Source organism: Corvus hawaiiensis, chromosome 4 (genome assembly GCF_020740725.1).
Source record: "Corvus hawaiiensis isolate bCorHaw1 chromosome 4, bCorHaw1.pri.cur, whole genome shotgun sequence".
In the NCBI taxonomy this organism is placed as follows: Eukaryota; Metazoa; Chordata; class Aves; order Passeriformes; family Corvidae; genus Corvus; species Corvus hawaiiensis.
In genome coordinates, this window is record NC_063216.1 from 57,748,293 (window position 1) to 57,766,860 (window position 18,568).

Below are 18,568 nucleotides of genomic sequence, written 5' to 3' on the forward strand. Positions count from 1 at the left end.
CACCCAATAACATTTGGTGGGCTTCATGTCAAAGTTGAGTACATTTTGAAAACAAACTCCTAGAAGAGCACATTACACAATTAAGTCTTCCAATCAACCCATTTTTATTGATGTTTAATGTTATGGGAAAAAGCAAAGTTTGGAAGCTCCCCAGGGATCCAGACACAGGTCTTCCGTCAAAGTTTCTATCAACTCTTGAGATATTTAGTAAGATATTTATCCTTATCAAATCTGTAGAAGTTTGAATATCACATCATATTCTTGAACTTTAAATTCAGTACTAAAAATATTCAAACACAACTGACTGAAAGGTTCTTTCATCCTTCCTGTACTTTGCTTAAGTAAAACAAACAAATAAATGTATAGCCAGAAATGGTAAATATTTTTTCCAGAGGGCACAAAGTTGTATTTGTAATGGCTAACCTGCAGCAAATAACACTGCCCCCAATGGCATAATCATTTCTTCTTGAAGAATTTTTTGGCTTCTGCAGTAAATGTGGTCACCTTAGACTTTCACGTCTCTTATGTCAACACTTGGAAGTCATTTAAGCTACAACACTGTTAAAAATCTCTGCTATCCTGATAATGTGCCTACCTTGGACAACTTCTACTTTCTTAGTATCACAGGAAGATTTTCATCCCATACAAAGTTTGCAAACTCATGAGCTTCTTTGAAAAATATAACAGTTTTCTGCAAAACTCTCCAAATTGATTGCAAACCTGAAAGCTGTTTTATTTTGACAGGAAACAATAGTATAGATTCCATCTATAAACTCAGTATCAGAAATCCTCTAAAAATAATCAAATGTAGGCAGTAGAGATGCAAAGCCAAAAAAACTGTGCCTCTGAAAAAAAATCCAAGTTAGTTAAAAATACATGATAATTCTGTTCCTCATCTTAACAGAACAATTAATGATACAGAACAAGCCCCAGGAGACCCCTAAGGAAAAAAGTCCTCCTGTTGAGGCAAGCAGACTTCAACAGAGGTTGCTGTGACGTGGATAAATTTCCTGCATGAACTCCTGAAAGCAGCAGCCTGACACTGACACCCCATCCTGTACCACTGCTAATTAAAAACCAATGGGAGAAAAGTACTCATATTGTGACTGCACATCCACCCAAAACAGCACCTATCCACCTGTCTGCCAAACATCCACTCCTTGCACAGAATCCAATCCACTCCTTGCACAGAATCTTCACGACACTGGATAGCTGTTTCTAACAGAAATCAAATCTTACTGCACTTATTTGATTCCTCTTATTCTTCTCTCATTTTCTAAATATTTTGGACAAGTTGAGATATCAGAAAATGCAAATCATGATGGATGGTTTGAGGGTTTTTTTCCAGCATACACATGTTCTTCTGGGGGACTTAGATGAGCACTCACATAGACAGTGCCCCTCTGCTGAGCAAGCAGCTCCTTCATCCCATGGAATATTCACAGCTCTGCTATGAGAACATGCAGGCTTCCTGCCAAGGCAATTATGAAAATGTGTTTTTATGCTTGCAGACTTCATTCTTTAGGTGATTCGCTTGTCTATTACCCACATATCAAACAAAAACATTATGAATAAGGCAATGAAATATAAATTTAATTCTGACTTTCTCATTTCTAACCATCATAGTTCAGCAAACCTAAATGTGTTTAAAATATTTATATATGGCTTTCATATTCACTGCTTTAAGTAGTAATAATTTCTAAGGGTTGAGTGGCATTTTAGGATTACTGTACATTTCTTAAAATACTTTTGTTTCAGTGCAATATCTGAATGTGCAGAATAAAGTTCTCCTGCAAAGCTAAATATAATAGTATTTACAATGGAAAATATGAAAAGCTACAACTTGCACTAAGGATGATCTGAAGTCTATTTTACATGTCCCAAGTACTGTCACATATAGAGACGCAGTTAACTATCAAGACATAGAATAATTTATAGTAGTCTACTGCAGCATACAGCTCCTCTGGGTTTTTTACTTGTCAGAATATTGAGCGTACAGTGAATTCTCTCTCATCTCTTTTTTTTTATGTTGGTCATTTTTAATGAATTCATTAACACTCTTCAATTTGCAGCACTTAAAAATGAAACAAAACTAACAGTAAAAGTAATAGCCTAGAAATGGAGAGAAAAAGGAAGTCTAATCGCACTGGAATGCTGTAGTAGCAAAAGCAGAGAAACAGGTGTTTGTACAGGACATTAGCTCTTGGATACTGCCAAGCAGCTCAACCTGCCAAAGTCTGGGCTACCTTTGAATTTGGTCAACATGGAACAAGAGAAGACATCAGGCATAACCAGAATCCCAAGAAAAATGCTTAAACTTAAGGGCAGTAAGCCTGGGCAGATTCTCTCTGGTAGGAGTTCCCATAATGGAGCTCAAAGTCCTTCTGCAGGAGCACTGCCTTTCAATCACACAAGCCCTTCCCTCCTCTACTCTGTGCAAGACCCATACACATCAGACCTTTGCTTTCAGCCTGCTCTCATCTTCACTGTCAGTGCCTCTGTTCCCACATTTTAATTTCAGTAGAAAGAACCAAAACCAGGAAATTTAAAATTTAAAAAATTACATTATTACATGTACCCCCAAATGTAAACTAAACCTGGAATACCACCAAAAGTGTACAGCAAAGCCTCACTGATTCTGTTGCTCTCCATTAACCTGCTTCAGTTTTGTATTGCTTGTTTGGATTTTGCATTCTCACCGGTATAGAATCTGTTGCCATAACCCTGTGTGATACTTCATAAACAATTACTGCTGCTTCATGGGAGAATGTGTAACTAAATTCCAGTGACTGAGAATATCAGATTTGATTGCATTCTGCAAAATGACTGAAGATAAGCAATGACAAATTTAAGGGAAAACAAGATTAACTGCGCTTGGATTTGTTTTTTTCTTTACTGCAGTCACACAACAGATAAAAATTTTTCTTCCCTTCCATCCCTCTGTCTTTCAAAAAAGGTAACTTCTTTTTTCACTTTACATTTGCTAACCTTAGTAAGCTATCAAAGAATGAAAACATTTATTTAAGACAGAGTAAACTTCTCAAAGAGCTATTTAATTAAGAATAACTTTTTCAAGATGCAGTAGCAATTTAACTAGAGTAATATAAAGGCATGAAAGAGCCTCAAGTACTTAACTATTAAAAAAATTTCTCACCTTGCATTTAACATGTCAAACAAGTCATATATCCAAATATATTCCTCTTTGAGCATTAAAGATTTTCTTTTTCCCTTCTAAAGTGAAGTTGGGTATGAAAACCTAGAGGCACTTCTGGTTTACCTCCCCTCATACCTTTAAACAATTTCAACAAATGGATTTTACACAGACTTTAAATTCCTATTTTTATAAGAAGTCGGATTTCAAACAGATCTCGAAGTTTAGGAAGTTATTCCAATGTCACAGGTTTTGCTTCCTTAAATAATAAACTCCAGCGAAGGAAAAATGAAGCATGTATGCATTTGCAAGAGTACTACTGCTTATTTCTCTTTGCAAGACATAAGGAGAAAGTAAAGCTGCAGCTTCACTGTGCTTGATGCTTCATTAAGAGCATCTTCATCTGCCTCTCACTGATGAAGTTCACAGAGCGCTCACTACTGCCCTGATCTCATGCAGCCAACAGCAGCTGGCAAAGACATAACTCCCAGCAGCTAGAGTCCCTAGAAAACTTTGGCCTTAAAAATGCACAAGTGTAAGACGTGGCCTGTGCGTGGGCCGCGGCCAGGCTGCCCCAGAGCCCCGAGCAGCGCGGACGGCGGCGGGCAGCATTCCCGCAGCATTCCCGCAGCATTCCCGCAGCCTCTGAGCCATTGCCACCTTGCGGCGATCCCAGAGCACCGCGGGCTGCAGCTCCGCACGCTCCGAGCTGGCATCTGTGCCAGCATCAGCAAGCCCCCGACGTTAACACAAGGAACAGCACTGGGTTTTGTCTCCTCCCACACTGTAGTGTGCTACTATCCTTTTCAGGCTATATGGGTATTTTAGGGAAATAGCAGGAGGTGATGACTGCAACTACAGACAGAGCAAGATAAAATATTTTGTACACAGGATGCAAAACCACAGGGGTAGGGAGGAGCCAATCAAAGAGCCAGTTCCTGAACTCTCAAGGCTGAGATGTGTATTGTCGGTAGCAAAAAAACTGACTTAAGTTCCTGAACACTTCCAAAAAATAGGAAGCATTTTTTTTTCGGAATTATGCCATTTTGTATAATGTCTTTGACAGCAGCAGTTGGTTTTGAAAAACTTTAGTCAGAGCTGTAATTTTTCAGAGCAGAGTGGAAAAAGAGCCCCATGACAGTTCCCTCAAACAACTGTCCCTCTCTTCCACTTCAGTCAGGAGATAAATTTTCATCTCCTGAATCAAGAGAACTGAAGGTACAAATAAATCTCTTTCCACTCAACTTCTCACACACATCTTTGAACACAACTGTTTCTTGTCCTGACAACCTCTTTGTCAAGGGAAAAACCAAAAAAACCCGAAAAATGACTCGAAATTGTGTCAAGGACTAACTCATCCCACTTACCACAGAGCATGCTCAAGGATGTTGAGCTCAGCATCTCCCTCCCTTGTGTCTCCTCTGCAGGGTCTCCCAATTCAGCTGGGAGGCGATACCGGTCAGCCCATTACAGCAGTTTTCCTCTTCCCAAAACAGCTTTAGGAATAGCAGGACTGCATCTAACAACACCTGAAAAATCTCTCACTCTGTTGCTGAGTGAGACTCAAGAGCCACCCAAGCCTTCACCCTACACCAACTCTGCTGTAATTCCAGCTTCCCATCACCCTCCGTAGTGGTGGAGAGGGCTTTATCCACAGGGTCAGACTGCAAAGCCACACACAGCTCCTCTGAGAGAGCCAAGAGCAAGGCATGGAGCCTTAGGCTGAACCCATCATTATCCTCTCCTTCCAGAAAAACAAAACACATAATTGCCTCTTAGTGAGCTGCATCTCACTTTGGTGATGAGAATAAGCCTGCAAAGCAAATAGCCAGTTATAAACAGTGATTCTCACTCTATTTCCTCTCTCTGTCTCCCATCTTGCCTCCTCTTCCAGTATCTGCCTACACAACAATAATACTTGTATTTCACAGCAGAGATAGAGAGTATTCATTTATAATGGATTACTTGACAGATTTTCTTCTGAGGAAGAAGACTAAATAAACAGTACCAGAAAATATCAGTACTAAGACAGAGGTGATAGCTGTGGTTACTGTAGTGAATTATGCAGGTCTTAATTATGTGCAATAATGGCCCTATACAGCATGTGGGCAGCAAACAATATATGCTGTCCCCTACTATTTCTTGATTTTCTAAAAAAAGGATAAATATTTTGCTGTCACTTAGCAACCTCAGCTGTTTTTTGATTTTCTTGAAGTTATTCCAAGTAAAACAGTGTCTGTAAGGATTCTGTTTGCTGTCACTCTCTGCACACTACACTGTGTACATAATCCTGGTGCAACAAGTCAGTGCCTTGTAGCATCAAATATTAGAGTATCAGAATCAGCCAATTCATTTACATAACTTTATAATCTAACAAGCACAACATCACATTTACCTTTCAGTGGCTTGTTTAAAAACCAGAAACATTACCAATTACATATTGGCCATTCAATACCACTTACAGGGTGCTTATGCAACATTAAGTTAAATATTTTCATTGTCCAGAGCGGCATATTCAAGATTCTTTGACAGAACTGCAAAATATCTCAGAAGGACCAGAGGGTTTGGGAGTTGGTTTCCTTCAGGGAGTAGAGGTGATGGCGGAAAACTCACAGGCAGTGAGCAAAGCAAATCCTGATTTATGTGAAGGCATTCAAGTGTACCTCACTGACCGTCAAAATACAGAACTGAAGACAGATTCCAGCAAGGTCAGATTGGCACCTGAGAGGAAAAGAAAAATAGGTATTTTGAGAATGAAGAGGAACAAGTACTTTGTGGGGGAAAAGAAGAAATAAAAATCAGACTTCCCTAATTTTTTGGCAGAAGAGTGAAAATATAAAAATACAGAATAATTTAACTGCTTAAAACATACTCATAGCAATGATAGCTTTCTTTCTTGTTGAAAAAAAAGTCAAACTTTTAGACTATGCCACACTAGAAAAGAAAGAATCTGCTATGTGTTTTTCCTAAATGCAGTAAATATCACACCCCAATAAAAGCTATCTCCACTGAGATGTTGTTGTCAGTACAGTTGCAGTCATTTTCTTTGTACCTACTCCTACTACTTGAGATTTGCTGTAGAATTTAGCTGACAATCATCAGCTAGATTTATAATATTGTATTTATTTCCTCTGTGCCGTGCTTCACCGATCTTCTCTTAGTCAGGAGTGGCTGCCAAAACTCTACAGCTAGGGCAGCTGTGTTCTGCTGTCCCTTGTCACAGCACTCTTTGAGACCATGTCCCTTGCAGAGTACACAGTGGCACTGCAGCCTTACTTCCTTGAGACTGCCAGAGTTCCAAGGAGAACAGTCATGCTTGAAAGCTATGCAAAAAAAGCTTCCAGCCACAAAAAATGATGATGAGTCATGACCATGAAAATTACGCCCAGTGGTACGTGCCATAGAGGGAACCTCAGCTACCAGTGCCCTTCATAGAAATCGGGCCTGGGAAGAGACCTTCAAGATCACCCAGTTCCAACCCCTGCACCGTGAGAAGAGAACCTTCCACTAGACCAGGCTGCCCAAAGCCCTGTCCAACCTGAACACTTCGAGGAATGAGGCAGCCACAACTTCTCTGGGCAACCTGTTCCAGTGTCTCATCACACTCACAGTGAAGAATTTATTCTGCATATCTCATCTAAACCTATGCTCTTTCTGCTTAAAGCCATTACCCCTGGTCCTAGAACTACGTGCCTTTCTGAAAAGTCCCTCTCTATCCTTGTTTCTGAAAAATCCATCTCCATCCTCTCAACCCTCATTAGGTACTGGAAGACCCCAATAAGATCTCCCTAGAGCATTCTCTTCTCCAGGCTGCATAACCCCAACTTTCCCAATCTGTCTTCACAGGAGAGGTGCTCCAGCCCTCTGAGCATCTTTGCAGCCCTCTTCTGGACTTGCTCCAGCAGCTCCATGTCCTTCTTATATACGGGGCCCCATAGCTGGATGCAGCATCTCACCGAACACAGGGGCAGAATCATATCCCTCGACCTCCTGCCCACACTGCTTTTGATGCAGCCCAGAATACAGCTGGCTTTCAGGGCTGCCAGGGCACATTGCTGGGTCATGCTGAGCTTCTTGTCCACCAGCGCCCCCAAGTCTTTCTCCTCAGGGCTGCTCTCAGTCTGTTCTCCACTCAGCCTACACTTGTGCTTGGGATTTCCCTGACCCATGTTCAGGATCTTGCACTTGGCCGTGTTGAACTTCATGAGGTTTACACAGGCCCACCTCTCAAGCCTGTCAAGGTTCCTCTGGATGACATCCTGTCCTTCCTCCTTGGTGACCACACCACATAGCTTGGTGTCCTGAGAGAACAGCTGTCTGCTGTTTAGCCGGCTGCTGCATTAAACCACAGCACTAGGAGACTGTGTGTGTCATCTGGCAAATAAAGAGTTATATTCTCATCACACTCTGGTGACAGACCTTGTCCAGACAAGTTCCATATCTCCAATGCTAAAGATACTGCAGATTCTGTGTTTAACCTGTTCCAGTGCTTTTACTGAATCTCACCCAAACCCCTAAAATTTAGCCAGAAGCTCCATGCTGTGTCTTGTGACTATTCCTAACTGTTCTTTTCTTACGCACCTCTGTAAAGAGCCTGGTCGATCTTCTCTATAGCCCTGTGTCCCCCTCAAGAACTACAAGACGGCAGTTAAATCTTAACCTGCTCCAGACTAAACCATCCCAGAACTCCTCACCTCCCCTTGTTTATCTTGTCTTCCACCTCTCTAATCATTTCAGGGAACCCTGATGGACTTCTTCCTCCAGCTTGCTAATTCCACTCTTCTACTTGGGGACCCAAAAACGGACAGAATATTCCAGATGTGACAACACCAGTGTCAGGCAGATGGGCAAATAAAGGTACTTCCCTCAACCTGCTAGCTGGACTCCTGTTAATGCAGCTGAACATGCTGCCAGACTTCATTCCCCCAACTCACATTCTACTTGCTCTCCATCAGGATCTCCAGGTCCTTTATTGCAGAAAACCTACCCAGCCAGAGCCACACCTGTAAAGGCACATGGGTCTCTGGCCTGCAAGTGTGGCATGGCTTTTCTCTGTGCTGAACTGGAAATTTTTGTTAACTCTTCTCTTCGGGAAGTCAGGAGTTCCCTAAGTAGCAGACCTGCTCTACTACTATCAAGTGCTCCTCTCAATCTGCTGTCATCTGACCATAGGCCAAGGCTGCATTCAGTTTTCTTTTCCAAGCTAATCTATAGAATCATTTAGGTTGAAAAAGACCTTTAAGATCATCAAGCCCGACACTTGATTATTATACTTGTACACCAGCATGTTTTGAACAACACATTTATCGTCCTCCAGTTCATCATCCCAAGAGAAACATGAAAATACCAGTTCTTTATGGAGAAGGGAAACATAAATTGATAATACGTAAACTCTAAGCGGTTATTTTCAAGTAAAGCTTTTTTACTTCCCTAGAACTAGGTAAGTGTAGGCAGTCCATTGTTGGGGTCCCTCCCCCGCCGTGTAGCCCTGGGAGAGGGGCCCTGAGGGCACAGACACGGGGTTTCCCTGCCCCTGCTCAGCCTCGTTCCCATTGGTTGGTTTGTGTTCCCTGCGCGGGCAGAAGGACCCTTGGTCCCGTGACTGGAACAGTTCCTGAGCAGAGCTCCGGCCATGCGGCTGGAGAAATAAACATCTCTGAAACATCTAGCAAGAATCTGTCCACATATATATTTCTTTTCCATGGGACTCCTGGTTTGATATATGCGTGTTACAGTAATCCCCGCCGTAACAGTTCGTGTCACTGAATCCCTTCTCAGGTTAAGGGCAATAAACTCAGATCTAACAGTTATCTCCTTAATTACATGCCTTCAGTTCCAAAAAGCAAATTAATGTACAAAAAAAATTTAACAAGATTAGTGGGTAACACAGATACGTATCAACACTTTGCTGAAGTATATTGTAGGTACCAAAAATTGTCTTGGGAGACTAGGAGAGAAACTGACTGCAGATATGCACAGAAATGCTAATGAACACTAAATACAACCCCCAACCCCCCCCATTTGGTATAGGAAATCCCTAATACTAACATAATTATGGGAATGACAACATAAACTTGTTCCCTGTCTAGGCATCTGATTAAGGCCACTGTAAGACATAGCCTAGTTGGCTAGATCGACTGGTTTTCTGATCAATTAACAAACAGAAGAAATTAAAGAAACAGAGTCTGGCCTGTAAGGTCATTAACAGTTAAGTTGTCACATCATACAGACATACATACTTCACACATGACAATACACAACCCAATTTAGCTATGGTATGGTAGAACTAGGATGCTCAAAGACCCTTAATATTAGAGACTACACAAAAAAAATAAACACTGTGCTAACCCAGTTACCAGACCTTCAGTTTTGCCAAGCATAACCCCTGCTTGTGAAAGAGGGCTTCAGCTCTGAATGAGCTGTCCAGGTATCATCTCATCTTGTACACTTCTGTTTGTAATACACTTCTACCTTGGAAACCTGCAGTGGGAAAAATTTATACTTCGAAATCCTTTCTTAGCTTCACAAGATGAGCCTTCAAACATTCTCATCTCCTACTTTTCTAGGAGCCTCAGGAATACACTTATCGCAAACAAAATCTAGACACTATCTGAACAATAAATACAAACATCTGCATAGCCATCACAATAAACATCCTCCATGAGAGACACATCCAAGTCCCTGAATACATTTATTTCTCAGCATGTAATATGAATTTGAACCAGCACAGCACACAGTCTCATGAAAACTACAGGGATGAAACTAAGCAACTGCACATGGCAACCAATCTGCACTTAACATTTCCTGAACCACAAAGAGAGCACTTCTCATGGAAGTGCTCTTCCCTTTCTGTCTTCTCAGCCCCATTTCCCAGAACTCTCTGAGAACTAATTTTCATTAACCTAGAGGATTTCAATACTCATGAACCCATGAAAGTTTAGTGTTGCATTATAAGATTCTACCAATGTTCAATAAGTAAGTAAAAGTTTTATCGTGTCCCCTGCCAATACCATGTACACCTTCCACAAACTACCTATTCTCTAACATAAGTAACTCTGAAACTTTTTGCTTTTCTTGCAGACTTTAATATCTCACGTACCTAGAACTCCCTCTCGTTTCCCCACCTTCCCCAGTCATAGAGACCAATCTAACAGAAGGCATTTATTTTTCCCCACAAATCTTGTTCTCCTCACATCAAAAGAGCCATGACTGCCACAGGATTATTCAACACTGGCAATCGATCTAATACACTCAAATGGACATTCTTAATACACCACTAGGCTGCTCATCAAGATATGTAGGAGACTCTCCACCATTTGAAGACTTAAGTATAAACGAACATCTCCCTGAACCAAATATTCTAGCAGAGAGAAAGGATTTGAAAAAAGGAACAAGATGTATTTTTACATGCATATCAGGAAGTCAGACTACATCATCACAGCCCTCCTGGTCAGTTTGCAGAAAGTTCTCAAGGCTTAATTTACGCAGCTGAAACTACTGGGGAGAGCAATACAGATCTTTTAATGACATCTGATTACAGCTTTAAGCAGCATTCCACTTAGTTTCAAATTCTCAAGCTGAAATTAGTTTTAAATTATCAAGCTGAAAAAAACCAAAGCTTTCCAGAAGGGATGCAGAGGTAACATAAAATCCTTGAGCATATTACAATCAAATCTGTTTTCTCAGATGTCTAGGTACACTGGACTCAGTTAATCCTTTCCATACCAAAATACATACACATACTATCCAAATTTACATGTTTAGTCATATTGAACCATATATCTGAAACACAAGATGAAACATTCCACAATCTGTCTCATTTTGGCTGTACATACGTATACCATACATGACTGCACTGTCCTCTTTTGTCGAAGTGTTATTTTAGTCTGCAAAACGTTTAACACAGCACTCAAATATCTGCAGATATCTTTTTTCCACAGCAGATTTAATAATGGGAGAATTCATCAATTCTTGCAAAATCACTCACCTCTCTGGAAAAATGAGCTTGTCTCAGAACTGTATGCTATAACATTTAAGTGTAGAAGGAAAACACAGCACATAAATCTGAATGTACCGTGTTCACACTCAAAATAAATCTGTCAGACTTCACACAAGAGACTGGTACAATAATGCTATCCAAAGCTATATTTTGCTGGGTAATCTTTATGTAATTAAGAGCCTCAAGAAGATACTTGATTAAAATTCCCTTAAAAGGAGAAATACTCACATACACTCCCACACTGAATATCACAAATACATTGAGCTGTACCTTCTGTTTCAGAGATTTCAAGCACAGGGATCCTCATAATTGTTAAATAGGAATTTATAACAGCAGCTAACAGATTTTATTTTCAGGCTTTTCCTGATAGTGATTCAGAACTTTCTCCTTTTTTGGTGCCTTTTAACCCTATTTCTAGTGCTGCCTTTTGTTATGATAAGTGATTTCCTCTGCATGGTATGTATTTGTATCATCCAAACACTTTAGAATTTATTTCTGTTTATCAGCACATTTTCCCCATCTCATCATTGTTCCTGTGGGGTTTTTTTGGAGGGAGGAAGCCGCTTCATACTTTAAAAAGAAACCATTCGTTGTCTTTTTTCTTTCACAATCAAGATTCTGGATTCATTTTCCTTTTCTACTTAATTAAGTAGTTCCCTCTTCTTAACCATTTGAAATGAACCTGCAGTATTTGCTATCACACCACCTACTAATTATAACCTACAAATTTCATTCCTGGTGTTATTTCTGTCTTCCCTTCTAAAAATGCTCCTTGGTTCACATCAAGTCTTTCTGCAACCTGATGTGCACAATTTAGGCCACCACAATTTTCATAACTGATGAGCTTTAATTTGGTCTGCAGCACATATATGCTCATACAACAGAGAACCTGAATAATGGACAATATCAGTATTTTAACATTTCTGAGTAAAATAACTGTGTTTGTCCTCTCTGCTGTATTATGTGCTGGACGAGTTAAGAGATCAGTCCCTTCACTGCAGGTTGTGGTGAAGGGCAGCAGAGAGGTCCTGAGCCTCTCACCTTGGGAGTTGCTTTTCTCTGGCCCCTGTGGTGGCTACGTGGCATGCATCAGCATCTCATCTCCCACCTACCTGATCCTCAACCCAAAAATCACCTACTGACACATCTCCTTGGCTTGGTTTTCAACCTGCCTCATCGCCATGGGCTTCCCAGAGGAACACTGGATGGAGGCTGACCTTGAACACTGTCTCAAGACATGATTGGGACTCTGGCCCCCCATCAGCATCCCAGCTTGGTGCCCTTAGTGGTGAATCCACCCCTACTGTCCCCTGACATCCCCTTCATTTCTCTTTATCACCCTCAAAATTATCCCCTTCCTAGCAAGAGCCAAGGGTCTTCACATCTTCTCTCCCCTCTTTCCTTACTTCTGCCTCCAGTGTCAGTGATCACAGAACTTCTAGCATGCTGCTCCCCATGTTCCCTCTCCTCCTGCTCCTGTCAGGTATGCTCCAGCAGAAAGGCAGAACAACACCCTTAAAAACAACCAATCCTCACCCCCACGAATAAAAACGTACCTTTAACACTTGAATCTACATTACTCAAATAGAAGCAGAAACACATGACATCTCCATGTAAATTTCCACATCCACACTGCATAAATTGTATAAGCTTGTCCCTGATGTTATCAGAATAGCTTTCATCAAGATTTCCAATGATTTATTTTCAAATATAAACCATGTTGTATCTTTGTCTTCCCCATTTCTTTACCATTTTCAAAATTTTGCAGTCTTTCAGGTTTCATAAATTTTCTCTTTTATGTATCTTCTTTCCTCACAGATGCTTCAGAGAGAATCCTAAAGATTTAATCTTTGTATTCATCCCAGCTCATATGCACAAGTGGATCTCATTCAACAGGGTTATCTAAGCAGATGACCCACAGGTCTTTTTGCTTATTCCCTAATAAGGTTTAATTTAGAAAAAGGGACTGGTGTCATTCTGGTACCTCTCCCATGGTACCCAGGTGTCAACTTGGGTCCAGTACCCCTCCTCAGATATTCACAGTGTTGTCCATGTTCGACTCCTTTCCTTCCTTCTCTCACTGCTGATGGAGAGACTGCAATTCTCAACCAGGACTAGAAATGGAAATCATCTTCGGCTCAGTCCTCCTTTCAGGCAGATTTTTTGCTTCTCCCTACATAATCTCTGTGATCCAGATTTTCCAACATTCAACACAAGCTGCTTATACTCGAGTTATTTTCTCAATTTCTACCTAAGCCCAATACCACTGCCTTCCAAAGACATAATTATTCACCACTGCAAATACCCGTTCCTTTCTTTGGCATGAAAAGGAGGTTGATAGTTAAGCTATAATCCAGTCATATCACCAGCTTTATACAGATTCATTTATCTAAATCAATTAATTGAGAAATTTTGGGGTTTAGGTTCTTAATATTCTTGCATTATAATGTTTTAAGTGTTCAATACAATGTTTAACTAAAGACTTTATGTCCTTCAGAGCTGTATCCCAGCACCCCATTTCTCATCAGTCCTTCAGTGCAAGCAGCAGGGACCATCAGACACATTGCAATGTACAATACAGCACTGAGATAAATTTAATTCTGTGAAAATAGAGCATAAAAGTCTGCAGAAGTGTGGTCTTAACCTTATCACTTATCTTACTTAAAAATAAGGAGGAATAAAATCACAGAAAATTCTACTTTCTCACAAGAAATTGTACTGGAAAAAAACACCTTCCAATTGAAATTTCAATTAAAAAAAAAATCTCATCTCCAATTATAAATCAGAGGTTAGATTAACATAGGATTTCAGTATCAGTAATAGAGTCTTACAGGAAACAAAAAAAAAAGAAGGCAAGTTTAATTAAGGAGTTTTCCACTCTGTAATAATGTTAGTACTAATCAAAAAACTTATTAAGCTACACTTATTTCCATAGGAAGTTACTGGCAAAATGTATTTCTTTTATTGTAGTCTTTGATGCCTTGAGGGAGCAGAGTTAAATGGCTGAGTCAGTCAGTAAAACAGCAAACCAATTCCCTTCCATCACATTCTCCTCCATGCTCTGAATACTAATCAGGACAGAATAATGACAACAAAAGCTGAGTGTCTGCCAGCTGAAACATGACTCTATACCATGCCTGATGTATTGATAACTTGCTCCCTCTTCAATGAATAAACCAAATGAATCACAACAAACAGCAAGGTTGTATAGTATAATACTACAGATTTGTTTACTCTATACATGCATATTCAACTCAACAGTAAATACAGGCTGTTACTGAAACTCATTCTACAGGAAAGTTTTGGGTTTTTATTTGCAAAATAACAAAGAAAATCCAGCGGTCATGTTACCTCTAAGATCTTCACTTTTACTCTGCACAGCATACAGCATATGTATTCTTTCTCTCCTCTTTTTTGTAGCCTCCATATGTCAAATACTGGAGAGCAAAGGCTTCAAGATATTCTCCAATAAAACAATCCAAATAATCATGCTAGGCAAGAAGTTACTTCAAACAAAAGTTCTTTCATTACAAAAACACGTGAATCTGAAGATTTACCTATGATCAATTTTTTATAAAGACGTTCCTTTCTGTACTCATGGAAAGGTTCATAGGTTTTTGCCAAAACAGCCCATGCCAGTGAAACCTCACTATTCCTTTCTTATATCAAGAGTCCATGCTTCCCTACTAGGAAATAAAAGTGCAGTACACTGTGGGAATGCAGCTGGAAAGAGAAGAGTGGCAGAAAACCTGACAGTTTTATACTATGGATGTAGACTGCAATAATTTCTAGTGGAAATTATTATTTCCACACTGTGGAATCAGCTTCGATAAAACACAAGAGATCAGAAGGAAAAGGCAGCAGCATCAGATGCAACCTGGGTGGAGCAGGGACAGATGGCAGGAGATCTAAGTGAGGGAGCCAAGTTTGAGCCAAGTTCAGGAGTTTGTCACTAGCATTTTCAATAGAAGAAACAATGGTGCTTTGACTTGATAAAGTAGTCCAAATGTGGAAATCATTGTATAGTAACAGTATTTTGCTGACCCTCAGCTCAACGCAGGAAACTAGGCAACAAGTGATCATGTTCCTTTCCTCTCTTCATATGTTTGCTAGAGACTTCAACCAGTGCCAGGGTTTCTTCTGGAATTGCAGGACACAGCAATAGATAAACTCCATTTTTACCACCTCCATATTTTAACCCAAACAAGATAAATTTCTATGTTCAGAGGACAATACAGCATCTAATAACTTTTTCAGATAAACATATTACTAAGTCTGGAATTGTTATAAATATCCCTAATAAGCTTATCACAGACTGTTCACTAAGGTTTGAAAGGGAACTGGATTGACATAGTATTTTGGGATACATGCATTTTTTTAAACTCAGTGCAGAGTAAAAAAAATAGATCAAGATTAAAAAATATTGTAGAAGTCTTACAATTCTGACTAGGAGCTAGCTAAAGAAAATAGACAAGGAGACATACCACACAGCTACAGGGAATCTACTTGTGAGAAACACTATTAAATGTTGAGCTTTCGATGGGATACCCTTCCTACTCGGACCAGGATAAGAGAGCAGAGGAGGCTGCTGTTCTGCTAAGTTCTTTATTTCATTGTCTCATAGCTTTCTTGAAGGCAGAGTTCAAGGGGGTTACATGATAAGGCCAAGCAGCAACAGCAAACAGCAGGCAGAAAACAGCTTCTTCTTCTAATTCCAGTTTCCTCTATTACATTTTTTTCTTACAGAAGTGTGGATTATATTTGTTAATTGACCAATAAGATTAACACGGGATTCTAGTTTTCCTTTTCTTAACCTATCCTAATCTAAGTCTAACAGTCGTAAGTCTTACACAAGTGTTACAGAGGTATTACACAGATTTGTGTATACAGTTTCTATCAGCTTATTGTTTATGTGAACACTCTATCTAAAAAATGTGAGCAGTATAGTTCTATCTATATTTTGTCTAAAGTAAAAGAATTCTGTGAAGAGGTAACACTGCTGCAGTAAGAACTGTGTTTTAAGGTCTCTGCTGCAGCTTTTTAATGTTTAAGGCACTTAGCATATATTTCTACAAAAAGTTAAAAATCTGTATTTCTATTTCACTTTGGTGTGACTTCATGGATCTCAGCTTGTCCAAAGGTTTTAATTCAACCCCTGTGCTTTGGCTTCCCTCTGGGCCTGAATCCAGAGAAGCTTTCACTGCAACAATTAGAATTCAACAAATATTTATTTACAAAACAGCATTCAAAGGAACAGAATTGAGAAAAAGAATATAATAAATAGAGTTTGGTAACTGCTTGGATACTAAACTGTTAGGATTTTATGTACACAGTAAACAATTTAGAAGGAACAACTGGTTTTAAAAACTTCTTCTGGGGATATGAATGAGAGGATGGAGTCTGTCAGTTTTTACACTTCCTGAAATCCCCGCATTACTGACATCCTAACACAAGATAATATAACTCTTAATCACATATTGTGTTCAGTTTCTACTTAAATTAGAACAATTTATTTTATAATGTTAAGAAATAGAGGGGAAAAAAGACATACACAAACAAAATTGGTTAGCCACGAGAGTGAACAGCCCAAGTCTGAAGTATCAGATTCACCAGGAATCTGAAAACTGGCCAGCTGCAATTCAAGGACAAAGCTCAGTGTGACACAAGCACCAAGTGGCAATGTCCTGTGCCAGACTTTAATAAAGGTGTGCAATAAAGAAGCAAAGAGGGAGCAAAGAACTTTAAGAAAAACCCCAAGTACAACAGCAATCAGAGAGTGGACCTCAGAGCAAGATGGGCTGCAGATAAGTGAGAGGAGATACAGTTTCCAATTTACTTCTTACTAAACGCTCACTAAAAATCTACTGGGAACACTTTCATTTTGTCCTCTTGGAATCAATTCCCAAACTTACGAAGTGTAGAAAAAACAGTGAACTCCTCTCAATTTTTCTTCTACGCTGACAAGTATTTGCAGTATGATGTGTTTGACTAACCTTTCACGAGTTAAGGTTCCAAGAGTTCTTTAATTCCTTTAAATTGCTACTATCCTAACATATAAAAATTAGGTCCCCAAGTAATATAGGAAGATAAGTAAGAAAGCCATCATCCCTCTTTATTACTAAAGACCAAACAATCGATCACAAATTTTGCAATATGCACACAATAGAGTGAAAAGGGGATTCCATGCACATTTTATTGCCCTAATCTTCTACAAATCTTCCTATTTTGCCACCCTCACAAGAAGTACTTTTCCCCTTAACAAAGGGGAGTGGAGGGGGGAAGAATGAAATAACGTTAACTGTTTTCTCTGTAGTTAAAAGAGCAGAGAGAGATGATGAAAACAAGCAAGCATAGACATAACAAAATTGCATAGTTGATTATCAACAGCTAAAACTGCTGGTTAAACTAAACACTGTTTTTGCCTCCAAAACGCTAAGCTTTTAAGCAAAAATTTAAGCCTTCAAGGGCTTCTTAAAGATCACAAATAAACCAACTCATGATCTATCTCAGCTCTTCCAGAGGTATAGCTTTTGCTCTTTATTCTTTCAGAATATTTTCTAAAAGAATGCTCAAAACCCATGTAGTTTCCTATACGGTTACAATTACTTCACATGAAGCAAACAGGGTATATTTCAATGAAAATATATAGTAATTAGGTTAAATTGCACCCAGTGCATTTACTGGATTAATACACAAGGAAGCAGGCAGAGATTAACTAGGGAGGGTAGTCTGACATTACCAAAAGTCAACTCTGCCCCCATGAGTAGCTCTTATAGTACAGGATTATTTCCAATATCATTTACAGAACTAGCAGCATGTTTGCAACTCCAGCTGTGGCAAGAGCCCATATGTTCCAGCACACTGGTGTGTGACAATGCTACAGTCAGCTCACAGTTCTAAATCATATAACGAGGTAAGCTTCCCCAACCCTCCCTAAGCATAGCTCTTTCTAGGATTTTCCTAACAGTTTCTTATTTTTGGGCAATGCCACCAAAGCTCAGTGTATCCCATGCTTTTGAGACACATCTGTTTTCCTGTCCGTGTCTGAATACATCATGCAGTTGGTACACATATGGCCAAATAAATCAGTCCAAAATTTCTTGGAAGAATCAAGCATGCTAGGCAAGTACACATCATTTGTTTATTTCTCATGCACAAAAATCAAAGAAAATTTTAGGATGGGTGGGATACGTAGAGAACATACAGTCCGAACTCTTATTCAAAGCAAAGTCAGCAATCAAAGTTGCTGTATTGCAACTCCCACAGTGCTCAGGGCCTTGGCCAGTCCAGGCCTGCACAACTCCAGTAATACAGATTCTGCAAAATCTCTGAGCAACTTGTTCAAACGCTTAACCACATTCACCATCAGAAATTAATTTCCTGATACCCAGCTGGAGTTTCCTTTGTTGCAGTTCACA

General features: G+C 39.7%; 1 protein-coding gene across 22 annotated transcripts in view; it reads right to left on the reverse strand.

The window, feature by feature from the left end:
- The window catches only part of CADPS2 (calcium dependent secretion activator 2), a 294,051-nt gene that overhangs the window by 233,499 nt on the left and 41,984 nt on the right, over window positions 1-18,568 (reverse strand). The gene's annotated exons all lie outside the window — the stretch shown is intronic.